We start from the raw sequence: 20,767 nt of genomic DNA, 5'->3' as shown, positions 1-20,767 counted from the left end.
GTTGCATCTTGCTCATCATATCATTGCATGCATGTGAATGACCATGTCTCCCTTGTGGTTGAGAGAGTCATTGGCTAGAGTCACACACTCAGCCACTCATGGGTATTGGTAGTTGCAGTATGTGTCGCTTGTAAAATATGGTGCTGAAATAATAAATAAATAATAAGTTATTTGAGAAATAATCTTATTGGATTTTTCAGAAATTTTTAGAAAATTTCTAGGAATTTTTAGGAGCTCGTATGACGAGTTTAAGAGGATGAATTTGTAGGCTAAGTGAAATCTTGTTTGTAATATCCCAATTTAATTAAGAGTTGATTGAGGAAATAACCTTGGCTTTAATTGGAAAAGCCCTAAATTTATTTCTTTTTCCTTATTTCTTCTCATTTGCACCGATTCCCCTTTCTCTTCTTCTCGTGCCTTAGCCATCACCACCGCCCGAACTCCTCTTCCTCTTCCTCTTGCCTCTGCCCAATGCCGTCGACGTTGCCCGACACTGATGGATCGTCGACGCTGCTGTGGGAAGGAGGCAGTTGTTGATCTCTTCATCGCCACTCCTCTCCTTTCTCTCTGTGTCGAGTTCCCCTCTTCCTCGTGATTTCCTCTTCTCCCATGTTCTGCCCGACGTTGCCATCCCGTCACCATCGCCGATCATCGTTCACTGTCACCTCATCGCCTCCTCGACCGAACGTGGCTAGCTCGCAACCAGACATGACCAGCCCACAACCACTGCTGCTCACCCTAATTTCGGTCAGTGCCCTAGTTCTCCATCATCGTGCCCTATTTTCCAGATGCCGCCTTCACCACTGCGCATGCCACTTGGATCTCTCCGACGAGATCTCTGGCTGGGTCAACGACAGCCTTGATAGGAATCGAGGCTCCTTGTGCCCGTAGGTTGGTTCTTTGCTGCCATCTTCCCTTAGGAAATGCTCTACTTGTAGATCCACTGTCAGCGTCTCATAACCCTATCGAGCCCTCTTCTCCCTCGACATTAGTCTGAGCAGAAGGTTTAATGCACTACCTCTCAGTTGTTGTGGCCTCTTCAATTAGTGCTTCATCTGATGAGATACTGCCGCTAGCTCTCCGTCGCCCGTCGATCTGCTGTTGGAGCAATAATTGACAATCAAGGAAGCAGGAGCTCCATTTCCTCACCATTTGATCTGAGTTATTCATTTGAGCGATTGGGATTCTGAACTTGGGTAAGATGTGCTTTGAATTATGATGATTCTAGGATGGTTAGCAATTGATTGATTGTAATTGATTTGGAATGTTTGTAGTTGTGGTTAGTCATTAAGCCCCAGCTGTACTGTTCATGAGCGATCCACAACTTCGACCACTTTTCCAATAGTAAACTTCCCCGGTCACAGGTCAACGACTGCACAATTGGTTTTGGGTAAGTATTTCAGTGATTTATGCATAGGATTAAACCCAATTGAATGGTGAAAATAGCTAGGATTGTTTAACCTATTGGATTATGGACTTGATTAGTTGATATGGGTATTTTAAGATTGGCATTGATTAATTTAAAAGAGGTTTGTGTTAATTGAGGATTAAATGGGTACATGATTGATTATATTAGTTGGATTGTTAGTTTATATCTTGATGGATAATTGAAGCATGTTAACAAGAAGAGTTAACTAGTTGAATTGGATTAAAGCATAAGGAGATTAGTTGTGAAAGTAGTGTTGGATCAGTAAAATTCCTAATCGGATTAGGATTAGGATTAGATATTTGGCTTATGTTAGAACTTAGCAGTACTATATATTCTGTGTTGCAGGATATTAGTCAGAGACACGTCTCAACGTGGGATTGTATTGGCACGATTTTCGCAATGAAGGCAGGTATTTCTTGCTTTATCTCTTTAGTATATATTGATCTTAGTGCATGAGCTATCTTGGGATAGAAACTGTTTTTATTTTGACTCCACTCTTATTTTTCTTGCGTTTGATACTTCCACTCAATTTTTGAGCTACTCGGTTTTGTATCTATAGAGTCTCTCGTTGCTATCTATGATATTTAACAGATACCAGACACCAGATACTAGATACTGATACTGGATATATAGATATAAGATACCATGGTTACTTGCTTTGATTTCTATTTATTCATGTTTCTTATTGAGCATGCTGGCTTCATGTAGCATACCTGTTTCTATTTATATATATATGATGACTGCTGCATTTTTTGCATCATGTCATTGCATGCATGCCGACGACCATGCCTCCCTTGTGGTTGAGAGGGTCGTTGGCCTGGGCCGCACGCTCAACCACTCATGGGTAGTGGTAGCTGGAGCGTGCCGCTTGTCCTGTCGTGCCCTCCCCAATCGCACACTCATGGGTAGTGATAGCTGGAGTCGCGGGTAGCAGGGATCCCCGTCGCAGATGTAGCTATTCAGCTACTATGCAACTGTCCCCTCGGCCATTCAAGAGTAGTGGTAGTTGGAGTGGTGTACAGTCTATCATTGTCCCGGCCTCTCGACCATATAGGGGTCATGGTACAGGGGGGGTGGGTGGGCGGGAGTGACCATCCGTGCATACGCTATTATTATTATACTTGCTGATGCTGTTGCTTACTTATGCTTCTATTGCTTATTTATGTTGCTGTTGTTTACTTATGCTGATGTACTCACATAGGTTGAGATATATACATGAGTTATGGGTTTAGACACTGGTTTGTTTATTGGTAATATGTATATACCTCACATGTTACACATGTAGTTATGAGCAGTATTGTAGCTATAAGGAACTAGTTGCGCTAAACACACAAATGCGCAGCGAAAAATACTAGTTCCTCCAGATGATCCATGCGAAGGGAAAGAGATATTCCTACATATACTAAGTTTTCTAACATAGCATGAGATTATACCTTTGTAGCGTGCTCACGGACTCCCGACAGCTCGGATCACAGCACGATCTCACGTTCGCACCTCTACGATATCCACACGAACAAGCATTCATTTGTCTCACAAACTCACAAAAAGGAGAAAGGTTTTGCTAGCAACCTTGAAAGTGAATTTCGGCCAAGAGGAGAGGAGCAAGGAGAATGAAGAGAATCTATTCCAAAATGAAGAGTAAAAAAGCTTAAGTATTTTCATCCAATGAAAATACTTAATTAGCATTAATAGCCTTAATGAACATTTACACTCCATTAAGGACCAAACTTGTAACTCCTCATTTCAAATGAGTGTAACTCTTCATTTTAAATTCAATTTCAAAAATTGAATGAAATGAATAATTGAATTTTGAAATTCAATAATTATCTTCATTAAATCTCACTTGGGTCTAACTCAAGTCTCTTCACTTGAGTCTAACTCAAGTCTAACTCAAGTCTAATTCAATCAAGTCTTACTCAATTAATCCTCATGCAATTCAAATTCAATGAATCACTATTTCATTAATTCAAATTGACTCCTTGAGTCTAATCTGAATTAGACTTAATCCAACAATTAGATCCAATTGAGTCCAACTCAATAAGTCCGATTCGGATTAGACTTAATCTAATGATTCATCATATGAACGTCTATTATGATATCACTGTAGTTTATGTTATATTTCCCTATGAGACTGTATACCCTTGAATCTTTAGATATATATTATGCTCATGCACTATCTATCTATTACCCGTTAAATCATTAGCACTCACCACCCCTTGAACTGGTTTTTTTTGCCAGAGAATAGGTAGATAGTACAAGGACATTTAGAGGATCCTGACTACTGGTCCCACGTCACATCTAAGGATGGATTTCTAGTTTTGTTTCTTGCATTATTTGTGTTTTGAATTTATGAACTTGGTATTGTAATAACTCAACATGGACTTAGAGTTTAGCCTTGTGGTTTCTTGTATTTGGTTTGATGTTGTTATGTTAAGCTGGGTCGGCTTATAGTTAGTTGTTTTTGTGGTTTTGTGTTCATTATTTTATAACTTCCACTATGTTTTAATTCAACCGTGTGGGTTGTTTATTAATTGCATGGTTGTGTTTACTTCTAACCATGTGGGCTACTTATAAACTACGTGGTTGTGTTTACTTCTAGTAATGTGGGCTATTGATAGATTGTGAGTAGCCTTGTGGTATTGTACATAGGTTTCATTTGTCACTACTACAAGAGAGGCATTATCTTATTTTTGTTAGACAACCTTACCCTCGGGGTGTGACATCCTCACTGCATAGCTTCACTCATTAGAATTTTTCACCTACCTTCACTCACCAGAATTTCTATCTGAGTGCCCGGCTTCACTCACCGGGGCTTGCACACCAAGTGTCGGGTCAACACTGTCCAACTTGGATTTTCTTCTTCTGCTAACATTCCCATTGGTTTTGCCCTTGCCTAATCTCTAGTTAGGACTTTTCAATTAAGTATTTGGTCAACCTTGACCTGCTTGACTCTTCTTCTATCAAACTGGTCAAACTTTGACCAGAGAAGAATTACACCAACAATCTCCTTAAACAGACAATTACACCCGTAATCTCCATATATTGTCAAACAGCTGAATGCAGTGACTATCAGAAATAAGTACCCCTTGCCATGGATTGAGGATTTATTTGATTAGCTTAGAGATACATCAGTGTATTCCAAGATTGATCTGCGGTCTGGATATCATCAGCTGAGAGTCAGAGATTCTGATATTCAGAAGACAACATTCCGCACCAGATACGGACATTACGAGTTTTTGGTAATGCTATTTGGGCTTACCAATGCTCCTGCAGTATTTATGGATTTGATGAACCGTATCTTTTTGGAGTATTTAGATCAGTTTGTGATTGTGTTTATCGATGACATATTGATCTATTCACGTTCCGAGGAGGAACATGCGTAGCACCTTCGCATAGTCTTGGAGACTCTTCGACGACATCATCCAATGCCAAGTTCAGAAGTGCATTTGGCTTCCTCAATTGGTTTTCTAGGACATGTGGTTTCTAGTTGAGGTATTTCAAGAGATCCTCAAAGATCGAGGTCATCACCAGCTGGGAGCAGCAGATCGGAGATTTCTTGGGTTTGTTGGATATTACCGAACGATTCGTTGAGGTTTCTCCAACATTGCTATGGCCATTGACACGTCGACCGGAAGGGCGTGAAATTCACGTGGTCGAGGCTTGTGAGTCCACTCCGGTGAGCGGAGATTAGTATCGGCACGGTCTTGGTTTTACCTTCCGTGATGACGGATTCATACTTTATAGACGCATCTCTTCGGGCTTGGATTGATGCTGACAGTGAGGGTATTCTCTTATGCTTCTCGTCAAGTTGAGCATGAGAAGAACTACCAAGACATGATTTAGCTAGCGCTATTATCTTTGCTTTGAAGATTTGGCGACATCATCTTTATGGTATTACTTTTGAGATTCTTACCGATCATAAGAGTCTCAAATATATTTTCACACGGAAGAAACTCAATCTCGACGGAGGAGATGGATGGGTTCTCAAGGATTATGATACTATTAGCTATCATCCGTAAAGCTAATGTGATTCTCGATGCACTTAGCAAGAAGTTCAGGGACTTTAGCTTGTCACCGAGTTTTAGTCACGGACTTGGTTGTGGATTCTCGAGTTGGGCCTTCGAGGCGAGGGCGATAGAGGTGGTATTCTTGTTACTATGGTTGCTCACCGTCGATCGGGATGAGGATTCGCGAGGCCCGGTAGGAGATCGGATTTATAGTTCATTAGCACGAGATAGCTTCGGACGCCAAAGTTTACGAGGTGGCGAGGGTATTGTTTATTCCGGCGATTATGTGTACCTCGGTCTCACCCGGTCATGGAGAGTTCTGGAGGCTCATCGTTCTAGATTTGCTATCCACCAGGTGGACCCGTATGTATCGTGATTTGAGGTGTTCCTATTGGTGGAGCGGTATGAAGAAAGACATCGCGGAGTTTGTACGATGTCTTGTCATGCCGCCAGTGAAGGTGAGCACGAGACCCGCTGGATTACTTGAGGATCCCTATTCCCGAGTGGAAGTGGGGCACATTACTATGGATTTCGTGGTTGGTTTGCCTAGGACTCGTCGAGGCCGTGATGCGATTTGGGTAATCGTTGACCGATTAACCAAATCGTACATTTTAGCGATCCGGAAGACCGATTCTCTGGATCGATTAGCATATCCGAGATTATCGGATTGCATGGAGTTCCGTTGAGCATTATATCCGATAGAGACCCACAGTTCACGTCCGATTACGCGAGTCTGCGGGCCTTGGGCACGCGGCCGTTTCAGATCGGCATTCCATCCGCAGGTGGGCGATCAGCGGACTATTCGACATTGGAGGACTTGCCGAGGTCTTGCGTTATGGATTTTGAGGCGGTTGGAGGACCACCCGCCATTAGTGGAGTTCGCCTACAACAACGGCTATCATTTGGCTATTCCGATGGCACCGTTTGAGGCGTTGTAGGTAGGCCTTGTGGACACCCATCCTCCGGGAAGAGGTTGGGAGGCTCGATTGATAGGACCTCGAGACGGCGGGAGTCGGTGGTTCGCACTATCGACGGAGGATGTCGAGGCCAGACCGCCGGAAGAGTTATCTTGATCGAGCGAGACCCCGAGTTCTCCATGGTGATCATGTATTTCTTAGAGTTTCACCCACGAAGGGGTGAAGAGATTTGGTCTCGAGGTAAGCTAGCTCTCCATATATTGGGCCATTCCATCTTGGAGAGGATTGAGCAAGAGCTTACTGCCCAGCTACCACCGTCTCTAGTGGCATTCACGATGTATTCCATGTATCATCTTTGAGGAGATACGATCGATCCACGACATGTTCATCGGATATATCTGCTCCATTCTATTCCGATGTTACTTACGAGGAGGTTAAGTGCGGATTCGGACCGTAGAGGCGTCGATGGAACAAGGCTGTCTACTAGTTAAAGTCGGATCGACGATCATTCTGACGAGGAGGCTACGTGGGAGCTGGAGGATACGATCCGAGCTCGATACCCCCATCTTTTTACTTGAGGTATGTGGGTTAGAGTTCCTTTCAGCATTTATACTGCATGGTTATATTTTAGTGTTTGCTGTTGGTTATAGCGAAATTTGGGGACCAAATTTTTATTAGTAGGGGAGGATGTGAGATCTCGGAAAAATAAAATAAATATGGTTATTTCGTAAATAGCCTTATAAAATTTTTCTAGAATTTTTAGAAAATTTCTGGGAATTTTTCGGAGCTCGTACGACGGGTTTTAAGGGGATTAATTTCGGGCGCGGATAAAGCCTGTTTGGGATAACCGTTTAGGTGAGGAAATGTTTTTAAGTATAAATTCGTTTCCTTTATTTATTTTATCTTCCCAAATCGCCGTTCCCTAAACCTCCGCGATCCCGAACCTTCTCCTTCTTCCCCGATACTTCTTCCCCTCTTTCTCTGTTCTCTCTCGCGGACGAACCGAAGCCGGCGAACCTTCGACAATCGTGGTCGTCGCCTGAGGAGTACATCGCCGGAGATCGAACCAAGAGGCTTGGATCATCTGGATCTCTTCTAAACCCTTCCCGAGCCCTTCTCCTTGCGCGTGCCGACCCTTTTATTCTCCGATCGACGCCGCTGGATCAAGCCAGATCCACCGATTTGCCGGCAGGAAGAGGCATTTAGGGCTCCGAGGGTAAGTGGTCGATTCTTTCTCTGTTCTGTTCTTCGGTTTGTGCCTAGCTTCGAGACTTCTCCTTGATTCTTACCTTTCTCTTTGACTGTCGGCAATCTCAGGTAAGGTTAGGTGGTTGATTCGATCGGTGTTTGGATTGGTGATCTTTTTGCTTGATTCATTGATTGAGCCGATTGATCCAGTGAGATAGTTTCTGTGAAGGTGATCTTGGGTCTCCTCTTCCTTGTTGCTAATTGAGGTTCCGGTTGAAGGTGAGTTCTAGTTGGAATTATGTGTTGCTTGATCAGAGATCACCATTTCATGTTGATATGTGATCTTTGCTTGATTCCTTTTTGATCCGGGTGATTCAGCAGGTTGAGTACTGTGGGGTTTTTGGTTGGTGGTCAGTAATTGCATCCGGGCAGAGAGGTAGATTCCAGCAATTTCTTGGTCTCGGCAGCAACAATCCTCTTGTCCCAATAGCCACAGTAGCTGTGGAATTGAGGTATGGTTTTGATCTTGCTGTAGGTTAGTTAATTTAGGTTTATGATATGAATTAGAGTAATTGATCCATGTGGTAGATCATATTTAGATTTACGGTTATGATAGGTGTTTATGTGTATGTTTGATTGGAGGTTGTAATTAGATTTAGATGGTGATTAGTATGATGGTTAGTGTATCGTTAGTTGATACATGATGTGTAGATTTGAATTAAGAGTAATTGGATTACTAGTTGTTGATTATGATTAGATTTATTTACGTAGATTTAATCTAACGGAATAATTAGGGTTAAGCAATTAACCCTAGTTAACTATTGGATCTAATCTAAATTGTGATTAGGGTTTTGCCCTAATTTAGTTTTGGAGATTTTATTTAGCTATTCATTTGGATTTAGCTAAATAAAATATATATATTGTTTGACACAGGACTCTGATTCGAGATAGGCGTCTCGACTTCGGATTTGGATTGTACCTTCTATTTGAGGCGGGTACCCTTTGACTTATCTTTTGATACTGTCTTGTGATATGTATAGTTTATATATAATTACTAGTGGTAGATGGTAGATTTATCTCTTCCCTAGTCGTAGCTTAGTAGATACCTATCACATGCTTCATCTGCTAGCTGCTTTACTTCAGGATTGGATATTTTATCTCTTGCCATGTGTATATATGTTCATAGAGATGCATATCTATAGTGCTCTACTCTACTGGATTAGTTGCTTTACATGTGTGATACATGCTCTTGGATTCATGATACTTACATCATTGTTATATGTGATGTCTTTGGATTTATGCTGTTTATATCATGGTTATATATATGCGTTTACCTTTTGGGCACACACATATATGGAGGAGGCTATGTTCAGATATGACATACTGTAGCATCATGCACCATCCTGCGTGATTGCATCTTTGGGCGATTAACGACTCCGTTATTGTTGAGCTCGTCGGTATTCGTAGGCTGCACGACGTGTTCCTTGACGTGGGTAGTGGCACGGCCACGATGGGGTGTGTATGGCGGTAGCTCTGTAGTGCTCATTGGTCCGCTCGTGGGTAGTGTGATTTGCGCGTGGTAGCGAGCGAGGATCCCTCCCGTCGTGGCGTCTTGGGAGTTGAGGCATCGCTCCCTCACTATGTTTGGTAGGAGGATAGGTGTACTCACGACGTCCGTCACTCGGTCGCTCTTGAGAAGTGATGGCGAGTGCGCAGTGTCATGACCCACCCACCTCGGTCTCACCATTGTGTGTGAGATAGTATTGGTTGTGAGGGGTGACCATTTAATATATCGTATACGCGGTTGCATTCGTTATGATTGATGCGTTTGGTGATTCGTATGATTGGCGTACATCTGGGATACGTGCTTTTACTCGACTATTTTATCTACGTATGTTGCGATCGGTTGCCCAACCTCGTGGTGAGTCTGATTTATTTCGTTATGCATTTTCTTATTATTCTTGCTATAGATTGTTATATTATTCTTTGGTTATTACAGTTTATTTTAGCTTGCATATCTGTTATCTGTTAGGATACTGTAAGTAGATTGTCTTGTTGGGAAGCTGTACTATAGATCCTATAGTTTAGGAGGCTGCCTTAGGATATTGCTAGTAGTTATATGTTGTTGTCGTATGTATTGGATTACTGCTGAGTTCTTTGAACTCACCCGTTATTCTTATTTTTGGGTTGAGGTAGTCAGGGAGATTCGATCGCTAGCCCTTTGTGGATTTCTAGATATCGTTTTACGTATTATTGTTATCGTATACTTGTGATGTGGGTTTGCATTGTGGACTTTATATCGACACTTGGGTTTACTACTTTTGGTTTTTCGTTTGGATATATTTTCATTACTTAAGTGGATTTTGTTTTCTTCGTTGTAGTGGAGTAGGATGTGCGTATATCTTCGTTGGTTTCTATATCATCTTTTCTTTATATAGCTGCGTGGATTATTCGTATTATATCGTGTAGAAATGTTGAATATAACTGCGTGGATTGTTTACTATTTGTGTGTATTATTAGGTAGAGTGTGGTAGGTATGAATATATGATATCTTGAGATTCGTATTGTCCGTGCTGGGGGAGATGTTTTGAAATTTCTTGGACGAGGGACTACAGGCGTGACAATTTATTTAATGTCAGGCGGAGTTGATACTTGTTTCTCGTTGCAGGTTTCTGAGTTTATACAGGTATTTTCGGATTATCAGTTTAGTTGATTTTCTCGTTTGAATTAGAGTATTGTGCGAGGATCTATTGGTTCTATTTGTGTCTTTAGCAGCGGGATATCTCCGGCAAATAGGTAATTTAGATAATTTTCATTTCTTATACATAGTGATATCGGGTAACATTTTCTTCGGATATGCCACCTACCGTGTCTCAAAGCAGGGCGTGGGCGACACGTGAAGCGGTTAGACTCTCTGAGGCGAGTCTTGAGAGAGGTGCAGTGGGGTTGAGCCCCAGTCGGAGGCGGACTCCTCAGTCGTTAGAGTGCGGGTGCTTATCGGACCCAGATAGCTCCGAGGCTTAAGTACCTACTCGCCGGTACCACCGGTGGTACCACCGTCGGCATGTTGGACCTCCCCGGTAGTACTCGCAGGTATGCGGCGGCCCCTCTGGCAGCGCTTGCTACTACGTGCTTGGCACCCCGGATACTGGTGGGGTTCTGCGTACCGGCACCACTGTTGATCAGTTACTCCTTATCGATCACAGCCCCGTACCTCGATCGCCCTTACTTATGCCTACTCGGCGGTTCCACCGGTACCACCCGGGTTGCTCTGCCGGCCTTGATGGCACCTCTTGAGCCTATCCCTCGGTACCACCCAGCCGGACCCCGGTGGTTCTACCTAGTTCCCGATTCCACTGATATAGGCTGCGACACGAGCAGGATCGGCTTTAGCGAGTCGGTGAAGGCGATTCCACGGTATTCGCGGGAGGCGGTCAGGCATAGCTTCGATCTGGATTGAGACTATGGGCGGACATTCTTTTACATGCTTGCTCACGAGTGGGAGAAAGGCCGAGCTAGGCGCTTACCACTTGCGAGATGGGGCGGAGATGCAGTGGGACACACGGCGCTCTAAGGCGAACCGCGTATTACAGGCGAGATTTGGGAGGCATTGAGTCGATATTTTCTCGAGCATATCGGATGGCTCTTGGCGGATTTTCTTTGTCTTGACGAATAATCGCTCGATGATGGATTATAATGCCAATTTAATGGTGGCAGTTGTCTGAGTTAGTTCTTGGGATGACAAATCTCGTATGCTTGATTTGTCGAGGGGATGGGCGGGCATCTTCAGCAGAAGATGTCGGTTTTAATGCCATCCATTACGGAGACCTTTGGATAGAGCTCTCGTGATTGAGTTTACTCATCGAGTAAATCTTGATAAGAAGAGGAAGCGGTGATGGATGCAGGCGGCTCGGTGACCCACACTCTTGGGCAGGCGATCGCACTTTCGGGCAGTCGGGGGGCCCGACCCAGTCGGGGCGATCTTCATACGGGCGTTCCGGTCTACTCGGTGGGCGAAAGCAGTCCGGTGATCCTCATTGTACCGTCACGGATCGAGATCACATAGTTCTTGATCCTTGGGGACGTTAGTTGCTATTATTGCAATTGCGTCGTCGGGCGAAGACTCGGCGTAACCGGAGTTTACATTGCGGGAGGGCAGTTTGGTCGATCAAGGACCCGGCGGGCAGCCCAATCTTCACCGTCGGCGAGGATAGCTCCCCTGCGGCAGTGCGTATGCACGGTCGGGAGCATTCCGGCGTTATGATGGAGTCGAGGTTATTACGGACCTCGATGTCGTCGGCCATGCCGTGATATCGATTCTGACACCACCGATTGATCATCTGCGGCCCATGGCCGGCTCGACTCGATATCGATCAGGCTCGATGGCGAGCTCGGACTCAAACCTGACCTTTGGCGGTCTCGCCTCTACCGTCGGATACTAGGCGAGTTCACGCGGTCACGAGAGGATGCCTGCGGCGGATCCGTTTTCCATGATGCGGTTTTACTTTGCATTTTAGCGATATGCTAGTTGATACAGGTAGTTCACATTCTTTTATATCTTGTGCATTTATGAGAGAGATTGGTAGACTACCTTCTCATAGACCGCGGCGACTGACCGTCTCCTTACCATCCGGTGATGCTTTGGATGTCACCCAGGAGGTCAAAGGTTGCCCGTTAGACTTTGGTGACGTTATACTCACTGTAGATTTGTTAGTACTAGAGATGGTCGAGTTCGATATTATCCTGGGTATGGATTGGCTGTCTGTTTATCATGCCACAGTTGATTGCCAGAAGAGGGTGGTTACGTTTCGACCTCCGAACCAACCCTCTTGGGATTTCACTGGCATCAGAGACGATGGGATATCGACCATTTCTGCGATACAGGCGCAGAAACTGCTATCACATGGATGTCAGGGATTTCTATTATCTTTGATTAATACTGACGACAGCGGTAGCCCTCGCCTAGAGTATCTCCATGGGGTTCTTCGGTTTGTTCCTCAAGAAAGAGGATGGTACTTTGAGGTTGTGCATCGATTATAGACAGGTGAATCGGTGACTATCAAAATAAGTACCCCGCCACGGATTGAGGATTTATTTGATTAGCTTAGAGATACATCGATGTATTCCAAGATTGATCGTAGTGCGGATATCATCGGTGAGTCGAGATTACGATATTGAAGGCATTCGCACCATATCCGGACATTACTGAGTTTTGGTAATGCCATTTGCTTACCAATGCTCTGATATTTATGGATTTGATGAAGTATCTTTTTGGAGTATTTAGATCGGTTTGTGATTGTGTTTATCGATGACATATTGATCTATTCACGTTCGGAGGAACACAGCACCTTCGCATAGTCTTGGAGACTCTTGACGACATCATCTATACGCGAAGTTGTAAGTGTGCATTTTGGCTTCCCTCAATTGGTTTTATAGGACATGTGGTTTCTAGGCGGGTATTTGATAGATCCTCAAAGATCAGGTCGTCACCGGTGGGGCGGAGAAGTCGATCCGGAGATTCGCGGTTTCTTGGGCTTGGTGGATATTAACGATTCGTTGAGGTTTCTCCAACATTGCTATCGTTGACACGTCGACCGGAAGGCGTGAAATTCACGTGGTCGAGGCTTGTGAGTCAGGAGCTGGGCGGAGATTAGTATCGGCACCGGTCTTGGTTTTACTTGCGTGAAGAGCTTCTCTATAGCTGGTCTCTTGCTTGGGTATTGATGTAACTCATGTAGGGTAGTCTCTTATGCTTCTCGTCGGTTGAAGGAGCATGAGAAGAACTACATGACTTAGAGCTAGCCGCTATTATCTTTGCTTTGAAGATTTGGCGACATCATCTTTATGGTATTACTTTTGAGATTCTTTGATCATAAGAGTCTCGAATATATTTTCACTCAGAAGAAACTCAATCTCCAGCGGAGGAGATGGATGGGTTCTGAAGGATTATGATTGTACTATTAGCTACCATCGGGTAAAGCTAATGTGGTTCTTGATGCATAGCGGAAGTCGGAGGGACTTTAGTTTGTCATAGAGTTTAGTCATGGACTTGGTTGAGGATTCTCGAGTTGGGCCTTGAGGCGAGGATGGACAAGCGGGTATTCTTGTTACTATGGTTGCTCGATCGTCGATCGGGATGAGGATTGAGAGGCCGGTAGGAGATCGGCATTCTGATTCATTATGACGGATAGCTTAGGACCGAGTTTACGAGGTGGCGAGGTATTGTTTATTTCCGGGCGATTATGTACCTCGGTCTCACGGTCATGGAGGAGTTACTTGAGGCTCATCGTTCTAGATTTGCTATCCACCGGTGGGACCCGTATGTATCGTGATTTGAGGTGTTCCTATTGGTGGAGCAGTATGAAGAAAGACATCGCGGAGTTTGTAGCGGATGTCTTGTCTCGGCGGTGAAGGTGAGCACGAGACCTCTTTGGATTACTTGGAGGATCCCTATTCCAGTGGAGTGGGAGCACATTACTATGGATTTCGTGGTTGGTTTGCCTAGGACTCGTCGAGGCCATGATGCGATTTGGGTAATCGTTGACGTTAACCAAATCACCTAGCGATCGGAAGGCGATTCTCGGATCGATTAGGCGAGTTATCTTGTCGAGATTATCAGTTGCATGGAGTTAGTTGAGCATTATATCGATAGAGACCAGTTCACGTCCGATTACAGCGATGCGGCGGGCCTTGGGCACTGCAACCGTTTGATGCGGCATTCCATCGCATGAGCGGATGGGCGATCAGGCGGACTATTCGGACATTGGAGGACTTCGAGATCTTGCGTTATGGATTTCGGAGGGGAGGACCACCCGCCATTAGTGGAGTTCGCCTACAACAACGGCTACATTCGGCTATCCGGATGGCACCGTTTGAGGCGTTGTATGGTAGGCCTTGTCGGACACCCATCCTGGGAAGAGGTTGGGAGGCTCGATTGATAGGACCTCGAGAGAGCTCGGCGGGATGCGGTGGTTCATATCAGACGGAGGATGTCGAGGCCGGGCCGTCGGAAGAGTTATCTTGATCGAGGCGGAGACCCACAGGTTCTCCATTGGTGATCATGTATTTCTTAGAGTTTCACCCACGAAAGGGTGAAGAGATTTGGTCTCAAGGGTAAGCTAGCTCCCGATATATTGGCCGTTCCGGATCTTGGAGAGGATGGCTTACCGTCTAGCGCTACCACCATCTCTAGCTAGCATTCACGATGTATTCCATGTATCTATGCTGAGGAGATACGTATCTGATCCGGCACATGTTCTGTCAGATATATCTGTTCCTATTCAGCCTGATGTTACTTACGAGGAGGTTCCGGTGCGGATTCTGGACCATAGAGAGCGTCAGTTGCGGAACAAGACTGTCCGGCTAGTTAAAGTCGGATGGCAGCATCATTCTGACGAGGAGGCTACGTGGGAGCTGGAGGATACGATCCGAGCTCGATACCCCCATCTTTTTACTTGAGGTATGTGGGTTAGAGTTCCTTTCAGCATTTATACTGCATGGTTATATTTCAGTGTTTGCTGTTGGTTATAGCGAAATTTGGGGACCAAATTTTTATTAGTAGGGGAGGATGTGAGATCTCGGAAAAATAAAATAAATATGGTTATTTCGTAAATAGCCTTATAAAATTTTTCTAGAATTTTTAGAAAATTTCTGGGAATTTTTCGGAGCTCGTACGACGGGTTTTGAGGGGATTAATTTCGGGCGTGGATAAAGCCTGTTTGGGATAACCGTTTAGGTGAGGAAATGTTTTTAAGTATAAATTCGTTTCCTTTATTTATTTTCTCTTCCCAAATCGCCGTTCCCTAAACCTCCGCGATCCCGAACCTTCTCCTTCTTCCCCGATACTTCTTCCCCTCTTTCTCTGTTCTCTCTCGCGGACGAACCGAAGCCGGCGAACCTTCGGCAATCGTGGTCGTCGCCTGAGGAGTACATCGCCGGAGATCGAACCAAGAGGCTTGGATCATCTGGATCTCTTCTAAACCCTTCCCGAGCCCTTCTCCTTGCGCGTGCCGACCCTTTTATTCTCCGATCGACGCCGCTGGATCAAGCCAGATCCACCGATTTGCCGGCAGGAATAGGCGTTTAGGGCTCCGAGGGTAAGTGATCGATTCTTTCTCTGTTCTGTTCTTCGGTTTGTGCCTAGCTTCGAGACTTCTTCCTTGATTCTTACCTTTCTCTTTGACTGTCGGCAATCTCAGGTAAGGTTAGGTGGTTGATTCGATCGGTGTTTGGATTGGTGATCTTTTTGCTTGATTCATTGATTGAGCCGATTGATCCAGTGAGATAGTTTCTGTGAAGGTGATCTTGGGTCTCCTCTTCCTTGTTGCTAATTGAGGTTCCGGTTGAAGGTGAGTTCTAGTTGGAATTATGTGTTGCTTGATCAGAGATCACCATTTCATGTTGATATGTGATCTTTGCTTGATTCCTTTTTGATCCGGGTGATTCAGCAGGTTGAGTACTGTGGGGTTTTTGGTTGGTGGTCAGTAATTGCATCCGGGCAGAGAGGTAGATTCCAGCAATTTCTTGGTCTCGGCAGCAACAATCCTCTTGTCCCAATAGCCACAGTAGCTGTGGAATTGAGGTATGGTTTTGATCTTGCTGTAGGTTAGTTAATTTAGGTTTATGATATGAATTAGAGTAATTGATCCATGTGGTAGATCATATTTAGATTTACGGTTATGATAGGTGTTTATGTGTATGTTTGATTGGAGGTTGTAATTAGATTTAGATGGTGATTAGTATGATGGTTAGTGTATCGTTAGTTGATACATGATGTGTAGATTTGAATTAAGAGTAATTGGATTACTAGTTGTTGATTATGATTAGATTTATTTACGTAGATTTAATCTAATGGAATAATTAGGGTTAAGCAATTAACCCTAGTTAACTATTGGATCTAATCTAAGTTTAGATTTCTAATCTAAATTGTGATTAGGGTTTTGCCCTAATTTAGTTTTGGAGATTTTATTTAGCTATTCATTTGGATTTAGCTAAATAAAATATATATATTGTTTGACACAGGACTCTGATTCGAGATAGGCGTCTCGACTTCGGATTTGGATTGTACCTTCTATTTGAGGCGGGTACCCTTTGACTTATCTTTTGATACTGTCTTGTGATATGTATAGTTTATATATAATTACTAGTGGTAGATGGTAGATTTATCTCTTCCCTAGTCGTAGCTTAGTAGATACCTATCACATGCTTCATCTGCTAGCTGCTTTACTTCAGGATTGGATATTTTATCTCTTGCCATGTGTATATATGTTCATAGAGATGCATATCTATAGTGCTCTACTCTACTGGATTAGTTGCTTTACATGTGTGATACATGCTCTTGGATTCATGATACTTACATCATTGTTATATGTGATGTCTTTGGATTTATGCTGTTTATATCATGGTTATATATATGCGTTTACCTTTTGGGCACACACATATATGGAGGAGGCTATGTTCAGGTATGACATACTGTAGCATCATGCACCATCCTGCATGATTGCATGCTGGGCGATTGACGACTCCATTATTGTTGAGCTCGTCGGTTGGCTACAACGTGTTTCACTGCATGGGTAGTGGCACGGCCTGATGGGGTGTGTATGGCGGTAGCTCTGAGTGCTCATTGGTCCTTTCGTGGGTAGTGTAGTTGCGGTGGTAGCGAGGATCCCTCCCGTCGTAGCGTCTGGGAGTTGAGGCATTCGCTCCCTCACTATGTTTGAGGTAGGAGGATAGGTGTACTCGACGGCGTCCCGTCCACTCGGTCACTTGAGAGGAGATCAGAGTGTACGGTGTCACACCCTACCCACTCGGTCTCACCATTGTGTGTGAGATGGTGACTGGGGTGACCATGTCATATTGCATCATATGCACGGATTGCATTCGTTATGATTGATGCATTTGGTGATTGCATATGATTGACATGCATACATGAGACATTTTTATCTCGTATGTTGTGATCGATTGCCCAACCTCGGTGATCTGATTTATTTCAGTTATGCATTTTCTTATTATTCTTGCTATAGACTGTACTTTATGCCTATTGCTGGTTATTACAGTTTATTTTAGCTATGCATATCTATTATACTGTTAGGAGACTGTACCGTAGATTGTACTGTTGGGAAATTGTACTATAGATCCTATAGTTTAGGAGACTGTATCTTAGGATATTGCTAGTAGTTATATGTTGCTGTACATATCTATTGGATTACCTGCTGAGTTCTTTGAACTCACCCCGTTGTTACTATTTTTCAGGTTGAGGCCGTCAGGAGAGATTCCAGTCGCTAGCCCCTTTGTCGCGAGGATTTCTAGATATCGTTTTCTGTATTCGCTGTTATACGTATACTTGTGATGTGGGTTTGCATTGTGGACTTTATATCGACCACTTGGGTTTACTACTTTTGGTTTTTCCGCTGCGGATATATTTTCATTACTTCGTGGATTTTGTTTTTCTTCGTTGTAGTGGAGTAGGATGTGTACGTTATCTTCGTTGGTTTCTATATCATCTTTTCTTTATATAACTGCGTGGATTGTTCATATTATATATGTGTAGAAATGTTGAATATAACTGTGTGGATTGTTTACTATTTGTGTGTATTGTTCCGGCCGAGTGTGGCCGAGGTATAGATATATGTATACTGAGATTCATATTGTCCGCCGTACAGGGGAGATGTTGCCGAAATTTCTTCGGACAGGGACTACCTGGGGCGTGACATAAAATATCAGGTCAACTTGTAGTTAAGTATAAAATGTTGGGGTTACAAGGTTGCAAACATAGTCCCACATTGAAAACACATGGGAAAGATCATGAGTTTATAAGAAAAAGATATTTCCATTGGTATGAGGCCTTTTGGGTAGAGCCCAAGAGCAAAACTATGAGGGCTTATGTTCAAAGTGGATAATATCATACCATTATAGAGATATCTAAATTCTTTTCAATCCTATAATTAGTATCAGAGCTTGGACTATCAGAAGGTTTAACCGTCGACTGTGCACAAGAGCTATGGTCTAATTGTGTCATGTGAGTAAAATATTGACCTCAAACAAAGGAAGTGGGGGCTCTCGTGTCTAAATCAAGAGGACCAGACACCAGGCAGGAATTCCTAGTTGTGGCTAGGCAAGGAAGTCCTAGTAGGTCGGGAGGATCGAGGGGCAGGAAGACCTGGTGGGTCAAGGATTGGACTTGGGAAGCTTGTGGTCCTTTGTTTGAGGGGGGGGATTGTTGGGGTTGCAAGATTGTAAACATAGTCTCACATTGAAAACACATGGGAAAGATCATGGGTTTATAAGAAAAAGATATCTCCATTGGTATGAGACCTTTTGGGTAGAGCTCAAGAGCAAAATCACGAGAGTTTAGGCCCAAAGTATACAATATCATACCATTGTGGAGATATCTAAATTTTTTTTGATCCTATATAAAAGGCTGCTTATGACACTCCTATAATATTTTAGATCTACGGGTTGCCCATTTAGATCACTATTTAAGGTTGTGTTAGTCGCCATTAGTGTTTTTATTTCTTTGGTATTTTTCATTATAATTTTTTTAAGTAATTCTTTTATATATGCTTGTTGGTAAACATAATTTCCTTCATTTGTTTGTTTAATTTGTAATCTTAAGAAATATGTTAGTTTATCTATTAGGCTCATTTCAAATTCTTGTTCCATTAAGATTATAAATTCTTACAAAAATTCTAAGTTGGTTGAACTAAATATCATGTCATCTACATATACTTGGGCTATGGAGATATCTAGTTTGAGTGATTTTACAAATAGAGTTTGATTAATTTGACCTTGATTGAATCATTTGGAAATTAGATAGGAGGTCAACCTTCCATACTAGACCCTAATTGCTTGTTTAAGACTATACAAGGCTTTCTTTAGTTTAAACACATGGTCAGGATGATCTATACTTTCAAACCCGGGTGGCTAACCTACATAAACTTTTTATTTTATTATCTCATTTAAGAAGATGGATTTAACATCCATTTGACAAAGCTTAAATCCTTTATGGGCTGCATAGCTTAGTAGCATTCTAATTGACTCAAGTCTGGCTACTGGAGCATATATTTCATCATAGTCAAGTCCCTATACTTGACTAACTCCTTTAGCTACTAGTCTAGCCTTATTTCTAACAATTTCCTCATTTTCACTTAGTTTATTTCTAAATACCTTTTTCTTTCTATTACCTTTTTATTATTAGGTAATGGTACTAAATCTCAGACTTCATTTCTTTCAAATTGGACTAATTCTTCCTATATAAGTATAATCCAGTCTGGATCAAGTAAGGATTCTTCTACTATTTTGGGTTTGATTTTAGAAATTAAAGATATTTGACTTAGGTTTCTGAAAGATGATCTAGTTTGAACTCTTAGGTCTGAGTCACCTAAAATTTGTTTAATTGGGTGGTCTGAGCTAATTCTTATTATTTTAGGCTCAGTTTGTATTTGTTTATTTTCTTGTGATTGATTTTGTTTATCTTTGTATTTGTCTATTAGGTTTTCACTTGCTCCCCCTAGATTAGTGCCACCTCTAATGAAATTAATTGATTGGCATTGAGGTTGAGTTGAGTTAGATTCTTTAGAGTTAGTTATTTCATCAAAATTTACATTGGTTGTTTCCTAAATTCTTAGAGTAGTTTTATTGTAAAATCTATATTCTCTAATGTTTAGGGAATACCTGATAAAGATTCCATTTTCTCCTTTTGAGATAAATTTTTCTAAGTATTATCTTGTGTTTAATATGTAAACAAGGCATCCAAATGCTTTAAAGTATTTAACATTAGATAATTTATTATAGTAGATTTCAAATGAAGTTTTATTACGTTTCTTATTTATTGTTGTTCTATTTTGTACATAGCAGGTTGTATTGACAACTTCTATCTAGAGATATTTTGGCAATTGGTGTTCATTAAGCATTGCCCTAGTAGCTTCATGGAGAGTTTTATTTTTTCCTTTTAACTATTCCATTTTGCTGAGGTATATTAGGATATGAGAATTCTTGATAGTACTCATTTTCTAAGCAGAATTTGGTAAACCTATGATTTTAAATTCTCCACCATTATCACTCCTAATTCTTTTGATTTTTAAGTCCTTTTCTTTTTCAATTTATTTACAAAAATTACTAAATATTTTATTTTTATTTTTTAAAATTTTTACCCAAGTGAATCTTGAGTAATCATCAATTATTACTAGACAGTATAAATTTCTATTAATAGATTTAATTCCATGTGA

General features: G+C 42.5%; 1 long non-coding RNA gene across 1 annotated transcript; it reads left to right on the top strand.

Moving 5' to 3' along the window:
• Nucleotides 1-337: 337 nt before the first annotated feature.
• Nucleotides 338-17,852, top strand: LOC122022296. Its single transcript, XR_006122929.1, has 4 exons — nt 338-1,196; nt 1,275-1,390; nt 1,775-1,838; nt 17,793-17,852. It is a non-coding gene; the product is annotated as an uncharacterized LOC122022296 (long non-coding RNA).
• The last annotated feature ends 2,915 nt before the right edge of the window (nt 17,853-20,767 follow it).

This window comes from Zingiber officinale, chromosome 9B (assembly GCF_018446385.1).
Source record: "Zingiber officinale cultivar Zhangliang chromosome 9B, Zo_v1.1, whole genome shotgun sequence".
Lineage (NCBI taxonomy): Eukaryota > Viridiplantae > Streptophyta > Magnoliopsida > Zingiberales > Zingiberaceae > Zingiber > Zingiber officinale.
Note: the sequence above shows the minus strand (reverse complement) of the source record. Positions and strands in the feature narration are given on the sequence as shown.